The 22,231-nt window shown below is 38.4% G+C and overlaps 1 long non-coding RNA gene across 1 annotated transcript in view; it reads left to right on the forward strand.

The window, feature by feature from the left end:
• The window catches only part of LOC138832061 (uncharacterized), a 170,673-nt gene extending 157,698 nt beyond the window's left edge, over window positions 1-12,975 (forward strand). Inside the window, exon 7 of the long non-coding RNA XR_011373495.1 lies at window positions 11,614-12,975. This is a non-coding gene — a long non-coding RNA (uncharacterized lncRNA). The remainder of the gene's footprint in view (window positions 1-11,613) is intronic.
• Window positions 12,976-22,231: the final 9,256 nt, after the last annotated feature.

Below are 22,231 nucleotides of genomic sequence, written 5' to 3' on the forward strand. Positions count from 1 at the left end.
AATATTAAACTCTGGATTCTACTAAAGACAAACAACAAAAAGAGGGAAATTGTTAGGAAGAGCTATTAACATTTTGAATGAAATAGTGGTTTACTGGAATGGGAATGTGGCTTAGTGGTAGAGTGCTTGCCTAGCATGCATGCAACCCTGGGTTCAATTCCTCAGTACCACATGAACAGAAAAGGCTGGAAGTGGCACTGTGGCTCAATTGGTAGAGTGCTAGCCTTGAGCAAATGAAGCTTATGGATAATGTCTAAGCTCTGAGTTCAAGCCCAGGACTGGAAAAACAAAACAAAACATAGTGGTTTAGCTGTGACATTCTCATCTAAAGCTATCTTCTTTTTCTATTTCAGCTCAGGTGAAACAATTTCCACCAGGTCTCACTGGTCACAAAAATTAATAAGCTAGGTGCAGTAGTTCATGCCTATAATACCATCTTTTCTGGTAGCAGAGATGGAAAGTATTGCAGTTGAGGCCAGAATAGGCAAAGAGTTCATTGGATCCTGGTTTCAATAAAAGCTTGATGTAGTAATACATTCCTGTCATCCCAGTTATATGAGAAGGGTAAATAGGAGGATTGAGGTTCAACCTGAGCTGGAGACAATCTACAAAAATTAAAGCAAAAAGGGCTGGAAGCGTGGCTCAAGTGATAATGGTACCTCCCTAGCAAGCACCAAGCTTTAAGCTTAAATTCTAGCATTACAAAAAAATCAAAACAAACAAAACAACTCACAAGCAATATTAATAATCTAGTAGAAGGGAGATAAGGATTAATGAACTCACATTTCACATATTGCTGGCTCTCTGGGAACCTGAGTACATGGATGGTAGAAGTCAGAGACCAGCCAAGAGAAAGAAAAAGTCAGGAAAACTTTTTAGTTGTCTGAACTGCATCATTCCTTAAAACAAATCCAGGACTACCACCCAATATGTTTCAACATAAATTTATTAAATTAATGATTGACCACTAAAATACTAAAGCTTCTAGGAAACTGGGTTAAAAGATTATAGTAGTAACACTAAAGTTAAATGGAGACTTTCAGCCACTATACCTCACAGAGATACAATACACACATGAGTTAAAATTTCCTGAGATCAAATCAACAATAAACAAACAGAAAGAAAATCAAACAGCAGAAAATAAAAAGGAATTCATAGGCATTATCTCAATTTTTTGGTTTTCTACAAAATTACAAAAACAGAAAAACGGGAAAGTATGAATGAAGCTGAAGGTGAAAAGCAGTTTCTATAGAAATTGTCTCTGGCTGGGTCTACATGTTATATTTAGCAGATGAAACTTTTTTTTTTTAGATTCTTTTTTTTAATTTAATTTTATTTTATTTGAGAACATACTGTACAGAGTGGTTACAATTACAATGGCAGGATAATGCATACATTTCTTACCAAGCATTGCAGCCTCCTCCTTTGTTTACCCTTCACCTCCCTTCCCAGCCTCCCCCCTCCCCCCACCCAATCATACCCCCCTCCCCCCCCCCACACCGACATTGTAAAGCTTGCTTTGACATGACATTTTGTAATTCTCCTTGTTGCAACAGGTCCACCTGAATCCTTAAACGACTTGTTTGCCCCCATCTCCTCCACATGTTATACTGACATCAAATAAAGTGAAAGCGGGGGTTACACTGTGGGGGAGGTACATACAAAGCAACAAAGAAATAATCTTATAAATGCGTTAGAAACACATGCATGAAAGAAACGAAAACATTAAAATACATATTTAAGGGTTCGTTTTCCTAACATCACATTATCTGACCTTTTCCGCTTGACTCATACCTATACTAGATATTGCAAATAAGGGAAACCATGGGACCTATGTTTCTTTGGGCCTGGCTTACTTCACTTAATATAATTTTTTCCAAGCCTTTCCATTTCCTAACAAATGGGGAAATGTCATTCTTTCTGATGGTGGCATAGAATTCCATTGTGTATATATACCACATTTTCTTGATCCATTCATCTACTGAGGGGCATCTGGGTTGGTTCCATATCTTAGCTATGGTAAATAATGCTGCAATAAACATAGTTGTGCTGGTAGCTTTAGTGTGGTCTTGTTTGTAGACATTTGGGTAAATGCCCAAAAGTGGGATTGCTGGATCATAGGGGAGATCTATGTGAAGTCTTTTGAGGAACCTCCATACTGCTTTCCAAAGTGGTTGAACAAGTTTTCATTCCCACCAACAATGAAGTAAGGTTCCTTTCTGTCCACATCCCCTCCAGCATCTGCTGTTGTTAGAGTTCTTGATTTTTGCTGTTCTAACTGGAGTGAGGTGATATCTCAATGTTGTTTTGATTTGCATTTCTTTTATGGCTAGGGATGTTGAACATTTCTTCATGTGTCTATTGGCCATCCTTCTTTCTTCTTCAGAGAAGCTTCTCTTTAAGTCTTTCGCCCACTTATTTATTGGGCAGTTGTTTCTTTGAGGATTTGTTGTTGGGTGGTTTAATATTTTGAGTTCCAAGTATATTTTAGATATGAGACCCTTGTCCCTTGTATGGCTAGTAAAGATCTTCTCCCAATTGGTGGGTTTTCTATTGATCTTGCTAGCTATGTCATTTGCCCTGCAGAAGCTCTGCAACCTTATGCAATCCCATTTGTCCAACCTTTCTTTGATTTGTTGTGTTTCCGGGTCTCTATTCAGAAAATTTCGGCCTGAGCCAAGGAGACCTAGGGTTTCTCCTATTCCATCCTGTAATGTTTTCAGAGTGTCTGCTTTGAGTTCAAGGTCTTTGATCCATTTGGAGTTGATTCTGGTGCAGGGTGATATATAAGGATCTAGCTTTAGTTTTCTACATGTAGTTAACCAATTTTGCCAGCACCATTTACTGAAGAGGCTGTCTTTCTTCCATTCTATTGTTTTAGCTTCCTTATCGAAGATTAGATGGCTATAGGTCTGTAGGTTCATTTCTGGGTTTTCAATTCTATTCCATTGGTCCTGAGGTCTGTTCTTATGCCAATACCAAGCTGTTTTGATTACTATGGCTTTATAGTAGAGTTTGAAATTTGGTATTGATATTCCTCCAGCAGTGTTCTTTCCGTTGAGGAGTGTTTTTGCTATTCGGGGTCTTTTATTGTTCCATATGAATTTTTGGATTGCCTCTTCTATTTCCTTGAAGAATGAGGGTGGAATTTTGATAGGTATCGCGTTGAATTTGTAGATAACCTTGGGAAGTATTGCCATTTTCATGATGTTAATCTTGCCAATCCAGGAGCATGGGAGGTTTTGCCATTTTTTAAGTTCTGTGTTGATTTCCTTTTTCAAGATTTTAAAGTTTTCATCATAGAGGTCCTTCACTTCTTTAGTTAATTCCTAGGTATTTTATTTTTTGTGGGGCTATTACAAATGGAGTTGCTTTCCTAATTTCAGCCACACTTTTCTCATTGTTGGCATACAGAAAAGCCATTGATTTTTGGGGGTTAATTTTATAACCTGCTACTTTGCCAAAGTTTTGAATCAGCTTGAGTACTTTGGGAGTGGAGTCTATGGGATTCTTTAAATACAAGATCATGTAGCAGATGAAACTTTTTAAGTTAGGGCAATGCCTGCATCTTAGCTACTCAGGAGGATGAGGTATGAGGATTGTGGTTCAAAGTCAGCCCCCAGAAGAAAAGTCCCCATGACACTGTTATCTCCAATTAATCACTCAAAACTGGAAGTCATGCTGTGGCTTAAAGTGGTAAAGCACTAGACGAGCAAAAAGGGCTCAGGTACAGTGCTGAGTTCAAGCCCTACAACAGACAAAAAAAAAAAAAAAAGGATTTAGGTCAGATTACAAATCAGAATATATAAGCTTAACTGAAGAAAAATTTGTGACAGTTAATCAAAACTGGCAAATATTGCTAAACAGTCTATCAGGAACTGGGTGAAAATTGTAGGGTTGAAGCAGGCAAAATGTTACATGCACACGTGTGTGTGTGTGTGTGTGTGTGTGTGTGTGTGTGTGTGTGTGTGTGTGTGTTTGTGTGAGTGAGTGTGTGTGTATGTATGTATGTGTATGCCAGTCCTGGGGTTTGAATTCAGGGGCTGGACACTGAGCTTTTGTGTTCAAGGCTAATGCTCTACCACTTAACCATAACTACACATCTGGCTTTTTGGTAGTTAATTGGAAATGAGGTTCTCTTGGACTTTCCTGCCTAGGCTGGCTTTGACCATGGTACTCAGATCTCAGCCTCCTCTATAGCTAGGTTTGTAGGCACGAGCTACCAGTGCTTGACAGGGTCACTTTTTGTAATAGGCAGAAAAACTGGGGGAAAAGAAATCTTTTTAATCAACCAAAATTAAACAAAATGTGGTATCCCCATTTGACTGAATATTATTCACCATGGAAAGGAATAAACTTCTAAACACTTGATAACAAAGATGGGTCTCAAAATTGCCTTACCAAGGGGGAAGCTGGGAAGGGATGGGAAGGGTAAACAAAGGAGGAGGCTACAATGCTTGATAAGAAATGTACTCATTATCTTGCCCATGTCTTTGTAACCCCTCTGTACAGTATTTTCACAATAAAAAATAAAAACATTGCCTTACCAAGTAATAGAAGCTAGAAATGAATATACTATATAATCTCATTTGTATGAAACATCCAGGAAAGGAGTATCTATAGAAATGGAAAGATCAGTGATTGCCAGGGACAATTCCAGGATTGGAGTGGTAATCAATCAGAAATGACCATAGCAGAAATTTAGGAGATGATGAAAATGTTTTGGAACTCATTTGAGGTAATGGCACAGCCAGATAAATTTACAAGAGAATCATTGAATTCTATATTTATAACAGGCGAATTTCTTACATTGATGTCTGTTTAAAAATAGATGAATGTGGCCAGGTGCTGGTAATTCTAGCTTCTTAGGAGACTGAGATCTGAGGATCATGGTTCAAAGCTAGTTTGGGCAGGAAAGTCTATGAGACTCATTTCCAATTAACCACAGAACACCAAAAGTGGAGCTGTAGCTTGAGTAGTAGCATGCTATTGCTATCCTGGAGCACAAAAGCTCAGGGACACTGCCCAGGCCCAGAGTTCAAAGCAGGACTGTTAGGGAAAAAAAAGATGAATGTCCATGTCAGGGAGGGATTGTGAGATGAGAGGCAGAAGGAAAGCCAGGGCAGAGGTGGTAGGCTAGTAAAGTAGCTGAAGCGTGTTCTGGGTGGACTCTAGAGTCAGAATTTGGCCATTTTATCTGGAGGTCAGGGAGTTAAAAATAACTTGGCCAGAGGCTTGAAAGTGTCCCTCAGTGTTAGAATGCTCACCTGTGTGTGAATATGTAAGGCCCTGGCCCTATTCCCAGCACAGTAAAACAAAACAAAACTAAAGGAAGGAACTGAACTAAAGACAAAACCTTAGCCAGAATCACGAGTTTGCAAATGTGGAAACTGGAATTTAAATCAAATGGTTGGGCTGGAAAGCCCTGGATTACTATACCAAACAGGTGGCCATCCATAAGGCATGCAGGCAAGCTGGTTGTCTCTATCCATAAATTGCCTTCAGGAAGCAAGAAGGGCTTGAGTATATATGACTTGGAGCTCCTCAGAGGGGCAGGACTGGCTTAAGTAAGTCAGCCTACTGATTCTACACAGACTAGGACATAAACCTGGTGCTTGGCTACAAAAAGAAAAGACAGAGCTGAAAATCAAGAATGGCATAGAAGCTGAAGAAAGCGTTCTTCATCTTGGAGTGTTAGGTTAAAAGAAGGCTTACAAAAGGCCGGCTTAGCAGTTAGGAGACTTAGGAGTGTGTTACCAACCAGCTGGCTATTTCTTTTTTGTTTTCAGTTTTTGGTTTTGGATTTCTCACTGCCTGGAAATTCTTAGGGAGGCAAACCGTGGCTTCTACAGATTTAGTGGTTTTAGGTGTTTGAGTTCTAAGTGTCCATAGGCTTGACCAACAAGACTCAGAATTTTACAGACTTAGACCTTAAAGCTCCAGGAGGTCAGTGATTTACGGTTCTACATGCTTGGCTTAGAGGCTTAATGATCTGGGCCTTGATTGTCATGGCTCTTAGAAGCAGCAAGCATTGGTGGCGGCAGGAATGGGCAGTGTTTAGCACCCAAGCCTGGGGTGTTGGGATGTTTGGTTCCTAATGATGGTTAGCATTGAACCTCATGGGCTTTGGGTGTTGGAACTCTTAGCTCTTAGGCCATGGAAACTTTCTAGAACTCTTCCAGAAGTCCTAGTACAGAGTCTCTCTTCTTTGGAGCGTCAACATCTCCCTGTTTCTCCGTATTTCCATGGCCCTTGGTCATCTCTACTGCCTCTGCTTCCACTGTCTCTGGCCCTACCCAGGCATTGGAAGCCTTCAGCTATTGTACTGTTGCTCCTGCTGCTCTCTCCACTGCCACTGCTCTTTGTTGCTGCCATTGCAAAGGCTGCAGCTGTTACCACCTCTGCCGCTACCCTTTTCTTTTCTCTGCTCTTGTTGCCAGCTCATTCATGCAATTCATGATAGAGACCAGAAGTTAACAAGAAAACACAACTTCAGAGAAGTCTTCTATTGGGCTAGTGTTACAACTCTGGGGGAAAACACAGGAGATTATCTGCTGGCTGGCTCAAAAGTAAGCTCAACATCCTGGTTATACAGCCCCCCAAAAGGCTGTGGCCTGGAAATTCAGCTTTGTAATTTGCATCAATCATAGCATAGCTTCTAGTTCCACCAATCACAAAGTACATGAAGCATCAAAGTGCTGAAGAACTCAGGCAGTTTCAAGTCATGAGGTTGCTGGCTTTCCCACTGTGCTGTAGATTTGTAACGTTGGGAGAACTCCAGGGTAATAACTAGACATGATCTGACACAATTGAGTTCTTAACCTGTAATAAACTATTTCAAAAATCATTATAGTAGAAAAGATTATAAAGGCCATCTACCATAATTTTCTACTTGAAGACAGGGAAGTGCAGACAAAAAGTGTACAAATAAAGTTCAATGTCATACTTTATTTAAAAAGAAACTTGACATCTAGCTTCCTGAGCTACTGTTTGGGGCTATTAATTTAATTTTTATCTATTTTATGGTGCTAGGCAGGCACTCTATTACTTGAGTCATGTCCAGGGTCCTTTGTGCTTTCGTTATTTATTTTTATTTTTATTTTTCCCTGACCTGGCCTTGGACCATGATGCTTCTGTCTATATCTCCTGAGTAGCCTGGTGTTGTAGGTAAATATGCATCACCACTTTTGGCTTATTTTGAGATAGGGTCTCACTAATGAAAATCCAAATTTGCCTCAATCTGCTGTGTTACCATTTTAACAACATATTGACGTAGGTGATTAGGCTCCCTAGGTCTAAATTAGATATGATTAATGAGGAACTTTTGATCATAGTAATCAAGCTTCGTTTATATTTTAACAAATGAAATGGTCCTTAAGGCTAATATGTTATTTAGGACCGATGTGCTGAAAGTCAAGACTTGTAATCTGAAACAGTTCAAAAATGTCTAAACACTTTCCTTTTACTCATGGAAAGCTGACAGGTTGAAAGAACATCCCTCTCACTCTTCCAACATTAATGCATGTCGACACAAGTGCAGATTCTTTACTCTTCTTGAATGATCAGTTATTTAAGGTCATGTAACCAGTGACCTGAAATGATAAGAAGAGTAAAATGTTTGTATTTGGGGGTTGGGGGGGACTTGAACATATTTTCAGCTGGCACAGCTGTACAATGAGATTAGTGACAAAGTCAGCTAAGGAAATAGAAGAAGCTAAGAATAAGCTTATGGGAGAATATAACCTTTGTGGGCCATAGATACAGGGAAGTTCACACTTTGTGAAAACACACTTTGTGTGTTTTCCTTCCAGGACTTCACCTCCTCTCAGAAACAAAGACCAATGAGAATAGGAGAAAGCATAACTAGGTGACACAGGTCCTTGGGAAGAGCAGGTCCTTCAGGACAGACTTGCAACCCTGGGCAGATCTTCCTTGTGTATCTCTACACAGAACAAGAGCCTTACACCACAGGCAGAAGGGCACAGGCACTGGGTGGGGTAATTGTAAATGTGTGTAGAGAACTGGAGAGCATCCTAGCCTTAGAGGAAGGCTTTGAAGGAATATATGTAGAGTTGATAATGGCTGCTGGTGGGTGAGGAAGCAGCAGGGAGAAGGCCACAGCCTCAAGATCTAGGGACACAGCCTATAGGGGACAGACTTAACCAAAATGAAAGACTTTCTCTCCTGCCTCCCTCTCACCAGCATGCAATAAGTGACTTCCAACAGTAGGAAAATGATGAGAGAGTTCTAAATGTGGAGAGAGAAGAGAAGAAGGAAAAGGGAGAAGGTGAGGGTGAGGGGAGAGAGAATAGGAAAGGAGAGAGAGAGAAAGAGAAAGAGGGAACACCTATCAGAGGCACAGTATAAAAGGCTGGGAAGGGATGTGAAGGGTAAACAAAGCAGGAGGTTGCAATGCTTGATAAGAAATGTACTCATTATCTTGCCCACGTAATTGTAAGCCCTCTGTACAGTATGTTCACAAAAAATAAAAATTAAAATAAAAAAAATAAAAAATAAAAATAAAAAAAAGAGAAAAGAAAAGGAAGAACTCAGGCTGAAAGTAAAGTAGATATTGAGCAAAATCCTCTGGTAAGTCAGCCCAGCTCTGAAGCAAGGTATCTTGCATAGCTTGAATTACAAGCATACACCTCATTTATTTGCCTATTAGATGAGACGTGTTATGCTAACATTTTGCCTATGCTAGCCTTGAACCCCAATCTTCATGATTGCCTCTTGAGTAAGTCTATAGGTGTGTGCCAACATGAACAGCCCTGATAATGGTTATGATTGTTGTTATGACTACGGTAAAGAAGTAAGTGCCATCCTAATTATTAATCAGTAATTGGCAATTGTGTGTTTTAGAATGGACATCATAGAGAATTTACATTGGGTGTTGCCTTGTGTCCTGGAGAGCTGGTATGACTAACAGAGACTCTAGCAGTGCTTTTGAGGGCAATTACTATGGAGGGGGGCGGGGGTGACCTTTCTTTTAGAAAGATCTTGAGAAGTTTGTTGGTGATTTGAAGTAATTTGGAAAGGGTTTACAAAACAAAATGGGAAAACAGAGTGAGGAATCCCCTGGATGCTGTCAGTGGAGAAGTCAGGAAGACACATTAGTGAGAGGCTCCTATAACACCAGGAAGGGAACAGAGCACTGGGGTAGAGGGATTGAGTACAGTAGACAGGGTGTAACCTGTGAGCTGTTAGCTGTGGAGTGCAATCACCATAAAAGGAGGGAGGTTCCTGGGAAGGGCAGGCTTGGGAGGGTGGAGACTTGGGCAGGGCTGGATTTGCAAGGGGCAAATGGGAAATTGCTGGGCCTGAATGGGTGGAGCTCACCCAATAAATCATTTGCAATTGCTGGAACAGGCTTAAGTGTCTCCCTTTGTATTGTTGCTCATCCTAAGGGCTGCTTCCTTTCTATGCTGGCTCCATTACTCACCCGAAGCAGCTGGAAAGCTTCATGCGGCTGGCTGGAGGTGCCTGGAACGCAGCCGCTGACTTTCGCTTGAGCAAGCACAAGTAGGATTGCACATCTCTGAAACACAGAACGATGGTATTGGGAAGAGGCCAGACAGAATATTGGGGTGGGACAGAAATAGTACTTGAATTAATTATATTGCAAAAAAAATAGTGTTCATGAAATAATGTGCCTGGTACATATTGGAGAATGGATTTACATTTCCTGATAAAAGTCCGCTTGTGTCCAGTATGTTGAGTTACCACTGATATTGTGTGATCAGTGAGAAAAAGAGAGGAAGAGTAGCATTGATGTAAAAAAGCATGTGTGACCTCGGTGTGAATGGAATGGGGTTCAAATTCCAACTCCTGCCTTAGGCTAGGAAGTTCCTTCATGTCTGCATGTCTTAGCTGTCTCACCTACTAAAAGATGCGATGGGGTTGAGACAATGTAAGTCACATATTGAGGACACCGTATATAACAAAGCACTTGGTGCTTTTTTTCTCAAATACTCACATCTTTTCCTTCGAATGCCATTGAGGTAGGATGTGACTTTTCTTTCCAGAGTTGGGGGAAGGAGGCTATGGTGGTTTTGTTTCTGTGGAAGTCATGGAATCTACAGGTGACAAAGCTAATATTGTGTTTGAAGTCTTCTGGTTGATGTCTACACACCTGCTTTCCTTTCCATATACAACATAGAGACTCACAAAGTAAATTCAGGACTGCCGTTCAGCATGTATTCAGTCTACTGCTTCATTTCACACTGCCATGAGTAAAACACCACAAAAGCTACCTCTCTGAAATGGTCTTTAAAAATTGCTGTTATTTGACATATACAGTTGGTGCACAATAATGGGGTACAGATAACTCACTACGTGGTTATAATATTTAAAGATGACCCAGGGGAACTGGCATGAAATACGGTGGAGGCCGGGCTGGGGATGGTCATTTTGGCTTGAGAAACCTATGGCTTTCAATCCTGTAGTACTGAGATTCCAGATTATTCCCCAGCTCTCTTGTTTCTCTTGCCTCAGAAGGCAGGTACAAAGTAGATATAGCCAAAGAGGAGCTACAGTGGGAAGAATCAGCAGTAGGTTGGGCTGTTGAAGGTGATGAACCCTGTCCTGCTCTAGTTCACAACTGTTTTGAAAGCAGACAACTAACTTTTACATATGAAATGACTGCGGTGACTGTAATGTAGGTATGTTATGGGCGTGGAAACCTCTACATCCATGGAAATATCAGTCTAAGTCCTTTATTGTCCATATGAAAATCAACAGTTTCTAAATATCTTCTCTCCCTATTATATTGCCGAAGTGGCTGGAATGCATTGCTCTTGAGGAAAACTCAATTTTAAAGCATTTCTAGCAAACTTTTGCAAAAGAAGGTCTTTCCTTAGCTCTTTATCCTCACCTTTTAGGCTCTTCTACTTCAAACAGCCTCTCTAGTTTCCTACATGTGCCACTGTAGAACTTCTTAAATCCTGTTTCCTCTTTTGGAAACATCTTTGATTATCTTTTTATTTAAAGGTCCTTTCTACCAGCTGACCATCAATACCCACCACCATGAAATGTGGGTCTGTTGTCCCTGTTATATTCTTCCCCTAAGGTGTCCTGTTCCCTAGGGTTAAATGTCACTGTTCATTCATTCCTTATCGCATTCTCAGCATCTAACTCAAATCTCGCACAACAGAGCTGGCACTCTATAAATGCTGGCTGAATAAGTCTATATGCAGCCAAGCATACTTTTACAATTTATGAAACTTGTAATCAGAGCTTTCTGGAAAATTGTATTTCATCATAATACAGCACTCCTATCATTAATTCTATGTTTTTTTTCTTGTTTTGGTAATTCTTTTGCAAGTTCGAGTGTTTTCAACAGTGTATGAAATACAAGCAATATTAAATGTGACAGTAGATGGCTCCTGTTTATAGGTTATGAGAACAACAGTAAAGGAAATAACCAGATCGGGAACTTCTCTTTAAAAAATGCTGTGTGAGAAGCAAAGGAGATTGTTTTTAAAAAAGGATAAAGAAGATAGGATCATCTTAAGTATAAATTAAATGAGCAGTATGATTGGTCTATGTATCTGAAATAAATTCTTGCAGTGCTGTGGTCATGCAAGTTAAGCTGATACTCACTCTCATTTGCAGCCTTGGCACATCAGGAAGGAGAGATGTGTGTATGTATCCAGAGAATGGCCATAACGGAAGCCTCCCTTCTCTTGACAACTCTTCAGTGTTGTGCTTCTTTTCCATGTTGAAGAAGTGAACTGCTATCCACGAAGCTGGTATCTGAGGATTGTGGTTTGAAAACAGCTTGGGAAGAAAAGTCTCTGAGATTCTTATCTTCTTATCTGATCATCTTATCTTCAATAAACCATCAAAAAGTCAGAAGTGGAGTTGTAGATGAAGTGGTAGAGTGCAAAAAAAGCAAAAAAAAAAAAAAAAAAAAAGCAAAAACCCAAACAAACAACAAAACAAAACAAAAACCTTAGGCCCCAAGTTCAAGCCCAGAATGGATACAAAAACAAACACATAAATTGCTTACCTTAGTAGTGAGTATTTAGTAAATGTACCCCAAATCAATTATTTTTAAATAATATCAATTGTGTTTCATTAATCCATTATTATTTAAGACTATTACATCCAAATGTTTCAAGACAGAAATAACTAGTCTGGTGCTGGTGGCTCACACCTTTAATCTTAGCTACTCAGGAGGCTAAGATCTGAGGGTTATGGTTCAAGGTCAGCGAAGGCAGGAATGTCCTTGAAACTTTGATCTCCAATTAAGCACATCTTGCCCCCTCCCCCCAAAAAGAAAAGACTGGAAATATAGCTGTGACTCAAGGGGTAGAACTAGCCTTGAGCAAAAGAGTTGAAGGGAAGTGCATTTTCATTTGGGGATACTAAAAATTTTGAAGTGCATAAGACCAAGGTTCCTACATATACTATCTTCTTGAAAAATTTTTGCTTTTTTTCCTTTTTCAAAGTGAAATGATACAAAAATAAATTTTATCTCATTCTACTTGAGCTACTTGATACTGATTCATGCTTAGCCAGAGATAGCAGGTAAAAAGTTGCCCAAGAACCTCTTACAGTTTTAAATAAAAATATAATAACAAGTCTATGAAAAAATGCTCAACATCAATACTTATTACAGAAATGAAAATTAAATAAAAACTACAATATGATGTCACATCCACTTAAATGACTATTGTAAAAAAAGACGAAGCCAGGCATCAGTGGCTCATACCTGTAGTCCTAGTCACCTAGGAGCCTGAGATCTGAAGATAGTGTTGTTCGAAGCCAGCCCAGGCAGAAAAGTCCCTGTGAGAAGGCCCTTATCTCTAATTAACCACTCAAAAATTGAAAAGGGACCTGTGGCTCACAGTGGTAGAGCACTAGCCTTGAGCAAAAAGGCTCAGGGACAGCTCCTAGGCCCTGAATTCAAGCCCCATGACAGAAAAAACAAAGAAAAAAGATTTAAGAGTACAAATGCTGGTGGAGATGTGAAGAAAAAGAAAACTGCACATTGCTGGTGGGAATGTAAGTCTGTATAGCTGTTATAGAAAACACATGGAAATTCCTCCAAATAAAACTATTGTATGATCCAACAATCCTATTATCAGATATCTAAAGGATATGAGAGCTGGAGTTTGAAGAGATTATCTGTACTTCCAAGTTCATTGCAGAATGATTCATAATAGTCAAGAATGGGAATCAACCTCGATATCTGCTAATTAACAAACAGGTTAAATATATCATATATAACTGCCATGGAATACTGTTCAGGCTTAAAAAGGAGGGCCTGTCATTGTGATACATGCAGGCACAGCAAGGTGAATACTGCATGATCTTACTTATGTATAAAAGAAATGGAACTCAGAACTAGTGAGAATACAATTGTTACCAGATGTTGAGTTGATGGGTTAGAGGGTTTGGGAAGTGTTGGTCAAAATACATGAACTATGAGTTAGAGAGGAAGGAAGAGTAAGTTCAGAAACCTATTATACATCATGGCCATTGTAGTCAATAACACTGCATACTTGAAGTTGTTAAGAGAATAGATTTTGACAAGTTTCACCCTTACCATTCCAAAAAATTAGTATGTTAAGTGGATTGACTTACCTACTCCACAACGTATCTGTCTACCAAAATACCATGTTGTACATGTTACATATATATGATTTTCATATGTCAATTAAACAGAGATATAAGCTGGGCACTGGTGGCTCAAGCCTGTAATCATACCAACTCAGGAGTCTGATATCTGAGGATTGTGGTTTGAAATCAGCTTGTACAGGAAAGTCCATGAGACTCTTACCTCCACTTAACCACTACAAGCCAGAAGTGGAGCCAGAAGTGGCTTAAATAGTAGAGTATGATTCTTGAGGGCAATAACTGCAAGACCAGCATGCAGGCCCTGAGTTCAAGCCCAGGCCTCACCAAGAAAGAAAGAGCAAGAAAGAAAAAGAAAGGAAGGAAGGAAGGAAGGAAGGAAGGAAGGAAGGAAGGAAGGAAGGAAGGAAGGAAGGAAAGAAGGAAGGAAGGAAGGAAGGAAGGAAGGAAGGAAGGAAGGAAGGAAGGAAGGGAGGGAGGGAGGGAAAGAAGGAGAGGAAGAAAGAAGGAAAGGAAGAAGGAAAGAAGAAAGAAAGTGAGTTTGATTTCTAATTCCTTTCTTTACCCAGGAGAAACCTAGACAGAGCTTCCTGATTTCTGCCCTCCCCAGTGGCAGAAGTTAAAATATTTCACACTAGCTACTAGTTCCTCATAAATCTGAGGAACTCCACAAGGATAAAATGAGAAAAACAACAAAATCACTCACTGTAAAAGAAACAATACAAAAGTCTCATTAAAAAATAACATTTTTTTAAATGCTTACTGGTGTGTACATCTTTAACTGGTGCATACTTCTAAAACACAAAGCATGCATAACATGAAGAGCCAAACTTTTCATCAAGAAGTGAATCATATATATATATATATATATATATATATATATATATATATATATATATATATATAGTTCCACACTAGCTTCTCTTACAGTGTATTTTGTGTTTTAATCATGTCAAACATTCTCAAGTGAGGTTTGTTACCTGCAGGTATCAATAAAGAAACATTTCTCAGCTCAACCATGGGTAAATGTAACGTCAGCAGAGATGTCAGGTCTCAACTTCCTGAAGCTGGCAGGAAGTTTACATTCAGGATGAAGCTGATACTGTCAAAGTGAGCATGAAGGTCTTCTATATGGATTCCAACCGCTATCACAGTCATTTAAGATTAAACCACCATTCAGTTAAGTTGCAAATGTCAATCCAGTTATTCTTGATTATCTTAGCCAGCAATCAAGACTTTCACCTGGGTTTGGTCTGACTTCAGATGGTGAACAAGGTAAATCTGAACAAACAAATGCTGTGGGCTTGTGAGCAAGGTAAAGAGTTTGACAGAGATGGGTGAACAGAAACCACAAGCAGAGACCTAAGGTGACCATCACAGCCTGAGTAATGCTTCTTGTTTCAGAAAATGGGCATTGCCTTAATAAAAACACAAGGTTTATCTCTGCTAGCATATACAATCACACACCTACATCTGCATTTGATACATTATCCAACATTTTCTCTTCCAAGTGGGCTGAGTTTTGATTTTAAAAGATTTATCTTCCAATTTGAGCTATATTGTGTAAATGTACATTTTTATTTTGACAAAACTATTAGCGTCATATATGAAGCTGGATTTGAATCTCCTGAAAGAGTATTTTTTTCCCTAGGTGAGGGAAGGATGGATGACCTATTTCGCTATATGGGAGTTGTCATCTCTCTGCAAGCTCCATAATGAGTGAATTGTTCAAAAGGAGCAGCAGAAGACAGTTGGAGTCTTGCAGGAAAATCAAGTTTTATCTGCTTATATAGTCAGTAATGTCAGTGTCAGATTTCTGAGCTCTTTAGAACAGGAAGATACTTGAATCTGATTAATAAACGCTAGAAAGAGAGGAGACAGTAGTATTAGAGCTGTTCTGACATCATGAGAAGAAATTTTACATCTGTAGGGTAGGATCAAAAGACTCCACATAGAGCTCCCCTATGACCCAGCAATCCCACTTTTGGGCATTTACCCAAATGATCACAACAAGACCACACTAAAGCTACCAGCACAACTATGTTTATTGCAGCATTATTTACCATAGCTAAGATACAGAACCAACCCAGATGCCCCTCAGATGAATGGATCAAGAAAATGTGGTATATATACACAATGGACTTCTATGCCTCCATCAGAAAGAATGACATTGCCCCATTTGTTAGGAAATGGAAAGACTTGGAGAAAATTATATTAACTGAAGTAAGCCAGGCCCAAAGAAACATAAGTCCCATGGTTTCCCTTATTTGCAATATCTAGTATATGTCTGAGTCAAGCAGAAAAGGTCAGATAAGTTGATGTTAGACGAAATAAACCCCAAGATAAGTATTCAAATGTTTTTTCTTTCATGTGTTTGTTTCTAACATGGGGTCTGGTCGTGGGGTCTGAACTCTGGGCCTGGGCGCTGTCCCTCAGCTCTTCAGCTCAAGACTAGCGCTCTACCACTTGAGCCACAGCACCACTTCCAGCTTTTTTCTTTTTGCTTATGTGGTGCTGAAGAATCGAACCCAGGGCCTCATGCATGCAAGGCAAGCACTCTACCACTGAGCCACCTTTCCAGCCCCTGTTTAACATATTTATAAGATAATTTATTTGTTGCTTTGTATGTTCCTCCCCCACGGTATAACCCCTGCTCTCATTGTATTTGATGTTGGTATAATTTGTGGAGGGGAAGGGCAAAAACAAATCGTTTAAATAGGGATACAGGTGGACCCATTGCAACAATGAGATGTACAAGTCGTTATGTCAAAAAAAGAGGGGGGGAGAGAGTGAGGGGGTGTTGGGATATGGGAAGGGATGGGATGGAGAAACAAAGAAGGAGGCAACAATGCTTGATAAGAAATGTACTCATTATCTTGCCCATGTAAATTGTAATCCCTCTGTACGGTATTTTCACAATAAAAACAAAATAGGTAGGAAAGGACATATTCAATGTAATTGTCTTACTAAAGGCTATCAAGGTTCAAAGTTATATTTGCAATAAATAGTTTGATCCTTGATAAATGAGTCATAAGGAGAAGACTTTGATTTCTGCTAAAGTAATAAGCAATACTTGTAAAATTTAATAAAGTGAAACAATTTATCTAAGGTTTAAGGTTCTTTTTTATGTTTTCCATTATAGGCTCCATACCTCTATAGTGACACTCAAAACTATGGTAGTGTTAGGATTTTTTGGAGTTCAAGAATTACTAAAGACAAAGAAAATATCAAAGCAAGGCAAGGCAAGGCAAGTGCTCTACCACTGAGCCACCTTCCCAGCCCCCAGAAAATATCAAAGCATTAAGAAATGACTTGTAATTTTTGCCACCAGAAATTTGTAGCAATTAAGGATATGTATCCTATAACCATTTTCTAATTGGGTACAAAAGGGATGTGTATAAAATACAGTTAAAGAATAATTATTTTTAAAAAAAGAGCACCATATGAAAATTCTGAGATGCTCTTTAATCACACACAAGATTTTCAGGTAGAAGACAAGCAAAGCAGAGTAGGGGTCTAAGAAGTTAGTAGACTGTGCTTCCAAAATGAGTTGTCCCTAAGAAGTAATATCTTAATCTACAGTTTGTGAACTTTATCTTTTCCCATGATGATAAGTGAGGGAGGGAACCAATGGGAGCAATGCCAAGATGTGTTTCAGTTGAGAGTATGCCAATCACAGAGTGACTCACAGCGTCCTAATCAGACAGGCGTTACGTCTCTATGAAAAAAAAAAAAGACTCACCCCACCTACACTGGAAACTGTTCTTTGCTCAAGCTCAGCACACTGAAAACTACTTTCTAGACATGTCACCAAGCTCCCTGTGGATCAACAAGGAAACTTCCTGAAAATGCTGACCAAGGCCAGGGAAAACCATTATATGACTAAGGCTGGCTTTTCAGATCTCTCTCTGTCTCTCTGTCTCTCTCTGTCTCTCTGTATCTCTCTCTGTGTGTCTCTCTCTCTCTTCCTGTCTCGAGCTACGCTCTTTTATTTATGACTTTCTGATTCATTCTACATTTTTCCAGCAATTTATATACATGTCTAACTTACACAACCTGTATGTTTTTGATGAAAATTACAATAAATATTTCTGCTTATATTTCCTTTTTAAATCTAACAACTAGTATTCTATAGGTCAATCAAGCGCACAGTTCACTTTTAAAACCACACTATTTAAGTCTTTTATTTTGTAGACAATGAAATATGGCTTTTATCTATTCTTTCATATAACAAGGTTTTGGTCAAAAATCCATTCTCCCTAACTTCTGACTTTTTAAGAACAGAGTTATTTTATGAGATAATCAAGAAGATTATGCTTTACAAATTATTGTTAGTGAAAAATCTGTGCAAAAATTAGGTATTTAGGTTTAAATTCATGGAATCCCATGTGCATATGTAAATCATTCAAAACTTGAAGAAAGTACCAACATAATATAAAGGTAATAATCCAATACAGGCCTACTGACTCAGAAATTGGTAAGATTCGACCAAAATACTGGAATATTGAAAGTAAATTCTAGAAGTTTCTGATGGAGAGCATATGCACTATTGAGAAATATTTGTCTTGAACTGGTAAGTGTTTGTTTTCCAAAATGATTAGGTAGAGAGTAGACTAAAATAATCTGGATCAAGTATCAAAGGTGTCTAGATACTTATAGAGTGCAATCCTAATATAGCTTAGGGAAATCCTGGTAGTTTTAATTTCAAGCTGTTTCTTTCCTTATTTCCAATTGTCTGCCACTAACTATGCAATAAATATGTATGAGAACTGAAATTCTAATTGCATTAAAAGGCATGTTCATTGACTTTCTTTTAAAAAGCAGGCTCTTATTATATATCCAAGTTGCCTTATAACTTGAAATCCTCCTGCCTCAGTATCTACAGAGCTAGGATCACAGTTCTGTACCAGCTTGCTACTGATGTTTTATGTAGGAATTTATAATTGACACTCTACTAAATATTGCTAAAGTATTTGAAATAGAGACCTCATGTTGCTTTATTATTGTTTTTAAGTAGCTGGACAGAGGGATTTTGATGCAACATGTCAGATTATGGGTACAATGAATCTTGATCTCAATGCCACTCTTCCATTGTTTTTTCTCATCTTTCCCAATCCCATTCTTACCCTCAGGTTATATGATTCATTTTTCACATAGGTACATTGAATATGAGGATTGTATTGGCCCACCTTTCCTTTCTCCATTTGTCTAACCTCTTCCCTTTGATGCTCCCCCCCACCAACAAAAGAGACAATGTTTTGATGAAGTTATGAATAAATATCTAACAGACACTAATGAAGACTTTTTCGATAGCAATATAAGGATCTCTGTATTGTTCGGTATTCAAAAATACCAAACAAACAAAAAAGGCAGAGATCATAACAGTTGGTTCCATGTCATAGATAAAATGGCAGCTATAGCATCACAAATGTCAGGCAAAACCTCAGGTCCTGCTTGATGTGTAGAGGGTACAATAGGATTTTTAAAATATTAGTGCCAAGACCACTTCTGTTCTTCTCCTAATTGTACCTTTGCTCATCAGTTCAATGAATGCCATAATTTGAAGACCAAGAAAAATGTTCCTGATTATTTCACTTTTTGGTATCACAACTAGACTAGAGCCTAGATGGCTATAAAGAGAGCCAATTTCAATAATTATTATTGTATTTTGAATGTATGGCTTTATATAAATGTAGTTACTTAAACACCTCACTTTTACTAGAATAAATTCAATGATCCATTTTAAAGTTAATATGTAAATAATTTTGGAGTTCCATATATAAGCTAAATTTATTCCTCATATATTTTTGAGGTTTGCTAATATAGTAAACACATTTTTCTTCAATTTGAAAAGATTCACTTACTAACAACTTCCAATTTATTTGACATGATTAGTGTTCTTTACTCAATTTGCCCTTTATATGCTACTTATCATTTTAGTTTGGGTTATTGAACATATCTGTTTTAAACTTTTATCTTTTTTAAATCCAGTACTGGACTTGAACTTAGTATTTCAAACTCTTGCTTGGCTTTTTGAGGCTGGTACTCTACATTTGAGTCACACTTCCACTTCTAGCTTTTGCTCATGAATTGGAGATGAGATTCTCACAAACTTTTCTGCCTGGATGATTTCCAATCTTGACCCACAAATCTCAGCCTCCTGAATAGCTAGGATTATAGATATGAACCACCAAGGCATGGCTTACATTAAACATAATTACCATTTAGGTAAGAATGTCTGATTATGTCTCATGCTGTAAGCAACAGTTATAACTATTATATATTTTGATTATTTTTAGTGGTTGGGCTATTCATTGTAATGCTTAAGGAACTCATATTTGTATTCATATGAGCCTGGTAGACAGAGCTTTTTGTAGTTTCAGTCTTCATATACAAATATTTGAATCATAATCATACACCCAACACCTTTTTAGAGCTTGCTGATTGTCCTATCTCTTACATCATATGAAGATATGAATAATATGCTGTATGGCCAGTCACAGTAATGCTGACTACAGGAGCAATTTGTATCTGTGACCAACATGGGAAAGTCGACAGGAATGTGTTTGCACTTCAAGTCATTAAATACTATTAAGCCTGCACTTGAGAAAGAAATGGTAGAGCAGTCTAAATGATTATAGGGCCCAATCCTGTTGAAAAATCAAGCATCGCATCATCTGAAAATGCAATGTTTAAATTAGTCTTTACATTAGAAGTTTTCATTAGAAAATTATAGCCTAGATGTTTTCCTGGAAAACAATGAGATGTATGGAATACAAAGACGAATGACATACATAGACAAAAAAAATAAAGATAAAGGAAGATTTCTGCTACTGAGTGAACCACCAATCAGAAATGGAAACCTGCTGTACATTAATATCGGGACCAAGTGATTAATTTGCTAATATCTGACCTGACCATTGGCAGGTAACTCAGTCTCTGCTAAGACACCACACTCCTCAGATTGTTCCCTTGTTTAATTGAGATGAATCTGAACAGAAAGTGTTGGCTCAGTTTGAGAGTTCAATTCTATTTTCTGCTGCTCTTGAGATATCCATTCAACCCAATGTCTTGTTAGAATGAGAAAAATCCTGTATTATTATTACTACTACTACTTCCTCTAAAATAAGAGTGTTAGAAGCTTCTTTGAACTGTATGATAACCTGTGTGTTAGTGAGAACTCAGAGAAGTTCCTGAGTTCACCTGCGTTTTTGTGGAAAAATACACACTTGAAGTTTCCTTAATTGATAAGGATTATAACTTCCTGAGGGTTTCCCAGCTTCAGGTGTTCTGTGGGATTACTTTACAGGTCTCATCTAATATTTATTTACTCAGTTAATATTTACTTACACCAATCACTGTAAAGTAGATATATGCTCTGCATTCTGTTACTTTTAGTTTTTTATGTATTAATTCATTTTTGAGGAGTACTGGAGTTTGAATTCAGGGACAGATTCTGCTAGATACGAAAGTGTTTTACCACATGGGCCACACCTCTAACTCTTTTTGCTTAGTTATTTTTTAAGACAGGATCTCATGGTTTCTTTTTGTTTGTTTGTTTGTTTGTTTGCCGAGTCTATTAGCCTCTGGTAGCGATTCTTCTATCTGTATTTCACACAAAGTTGAGATTGCAGCCATGATCTACTACTTGTTGATATAGGGGATTTCATTATCTGTTTTGATTGTGCTTGCCTTTCACTACTATCTCCTTGATTTTTAACCTTAAATGGGAAAAAAGGAGAAATATCTCCTGCTTCCCATGGAGGTAATGGCAGTAAAGACTCAAAATGATGGTTTTTAGCCTTACTACTTTCCTGATCTGGAAGAATGCATGTGGTAAATCCTCATCCTTAGAAATAGTTTGGGCTGGGCACCAGCGCCTCATGCCTGTAAACCAAGCTACACAGCTAGCTGAGATCTGAGGACTGAGGTTCAAAGCCAGCCCAGGCAGAAAAGTCCATGAGACTCTTATCTCTGCTTAACCACCAGAAAACCAGAAGTGGCACTGTGACTCAGGTGGTAGAGAGCTTGCTTTGAACTGCCGAGCTGAGGGACAGTGCCTAGGCCCAGAGTTCAAGTCCCACAACTGACCAAAAAAGAAAGGAAGAAAGACAGAAAGACAGACAGACAGACAGACAGACAGACAGAAAGAAAGAAAGAAAAAAGAAAGAAAGAAAGAAAGAAAGAAAGAAAGAAAGAAAGAAAGAAAGAAAGAAAGAAAGAAAGAAAGAAAGAAAGAAAGAGTTCGGGCAAGAAAACAGGTGAGGCTTACCCAAAATAAGAATAACCTTCAAGACTTCCTTTTGCCCGACACCTTTTATTCTCTTCCATGTTTTACTCTTTCAAGGAGACTTTCAGCTTCATCATGGCTCAAAGGAACAGGCACATGAAGATAACCTTTAATGTAAAGGAGGTGGTAAAAAGAGAACTAACTGATCTTTTTAGTTTATTCCCTAGTTCTGATTTCTGAGTTTGGCATTTTTTTAGTATTTATTTTAAAATACAGTAACTCCCCTGCTTCCTTGTTTAGCTATCTTGACTTACTGGATTTGACACAGTATCTCATCTTGCATAAGAAAGCATCATCTTGCATCAACTTCCACTGGAATGATTTATTTTTTTTCTTCTTTTTATGAAGAATTCACATCAC

The sequence above is a fragment of the Dipodomys merriami genome, unplaced genomic scaffold (genome assembly GCF_024711535.1).
Source record: "Dipodomys merriami isolate MVZ:Mamm:240054 unplaced genomic scaffold, mDipMer1.0.p SCAF_2, whole genome shotgun sequence".
In the NCBI taxonomy this organism is placed as follows: Eukaryota; Metazoa; Chordata; class Mammalia; order Rodentia; family Heteromyidae; genus Dipodomys; species Dipodomys merriami.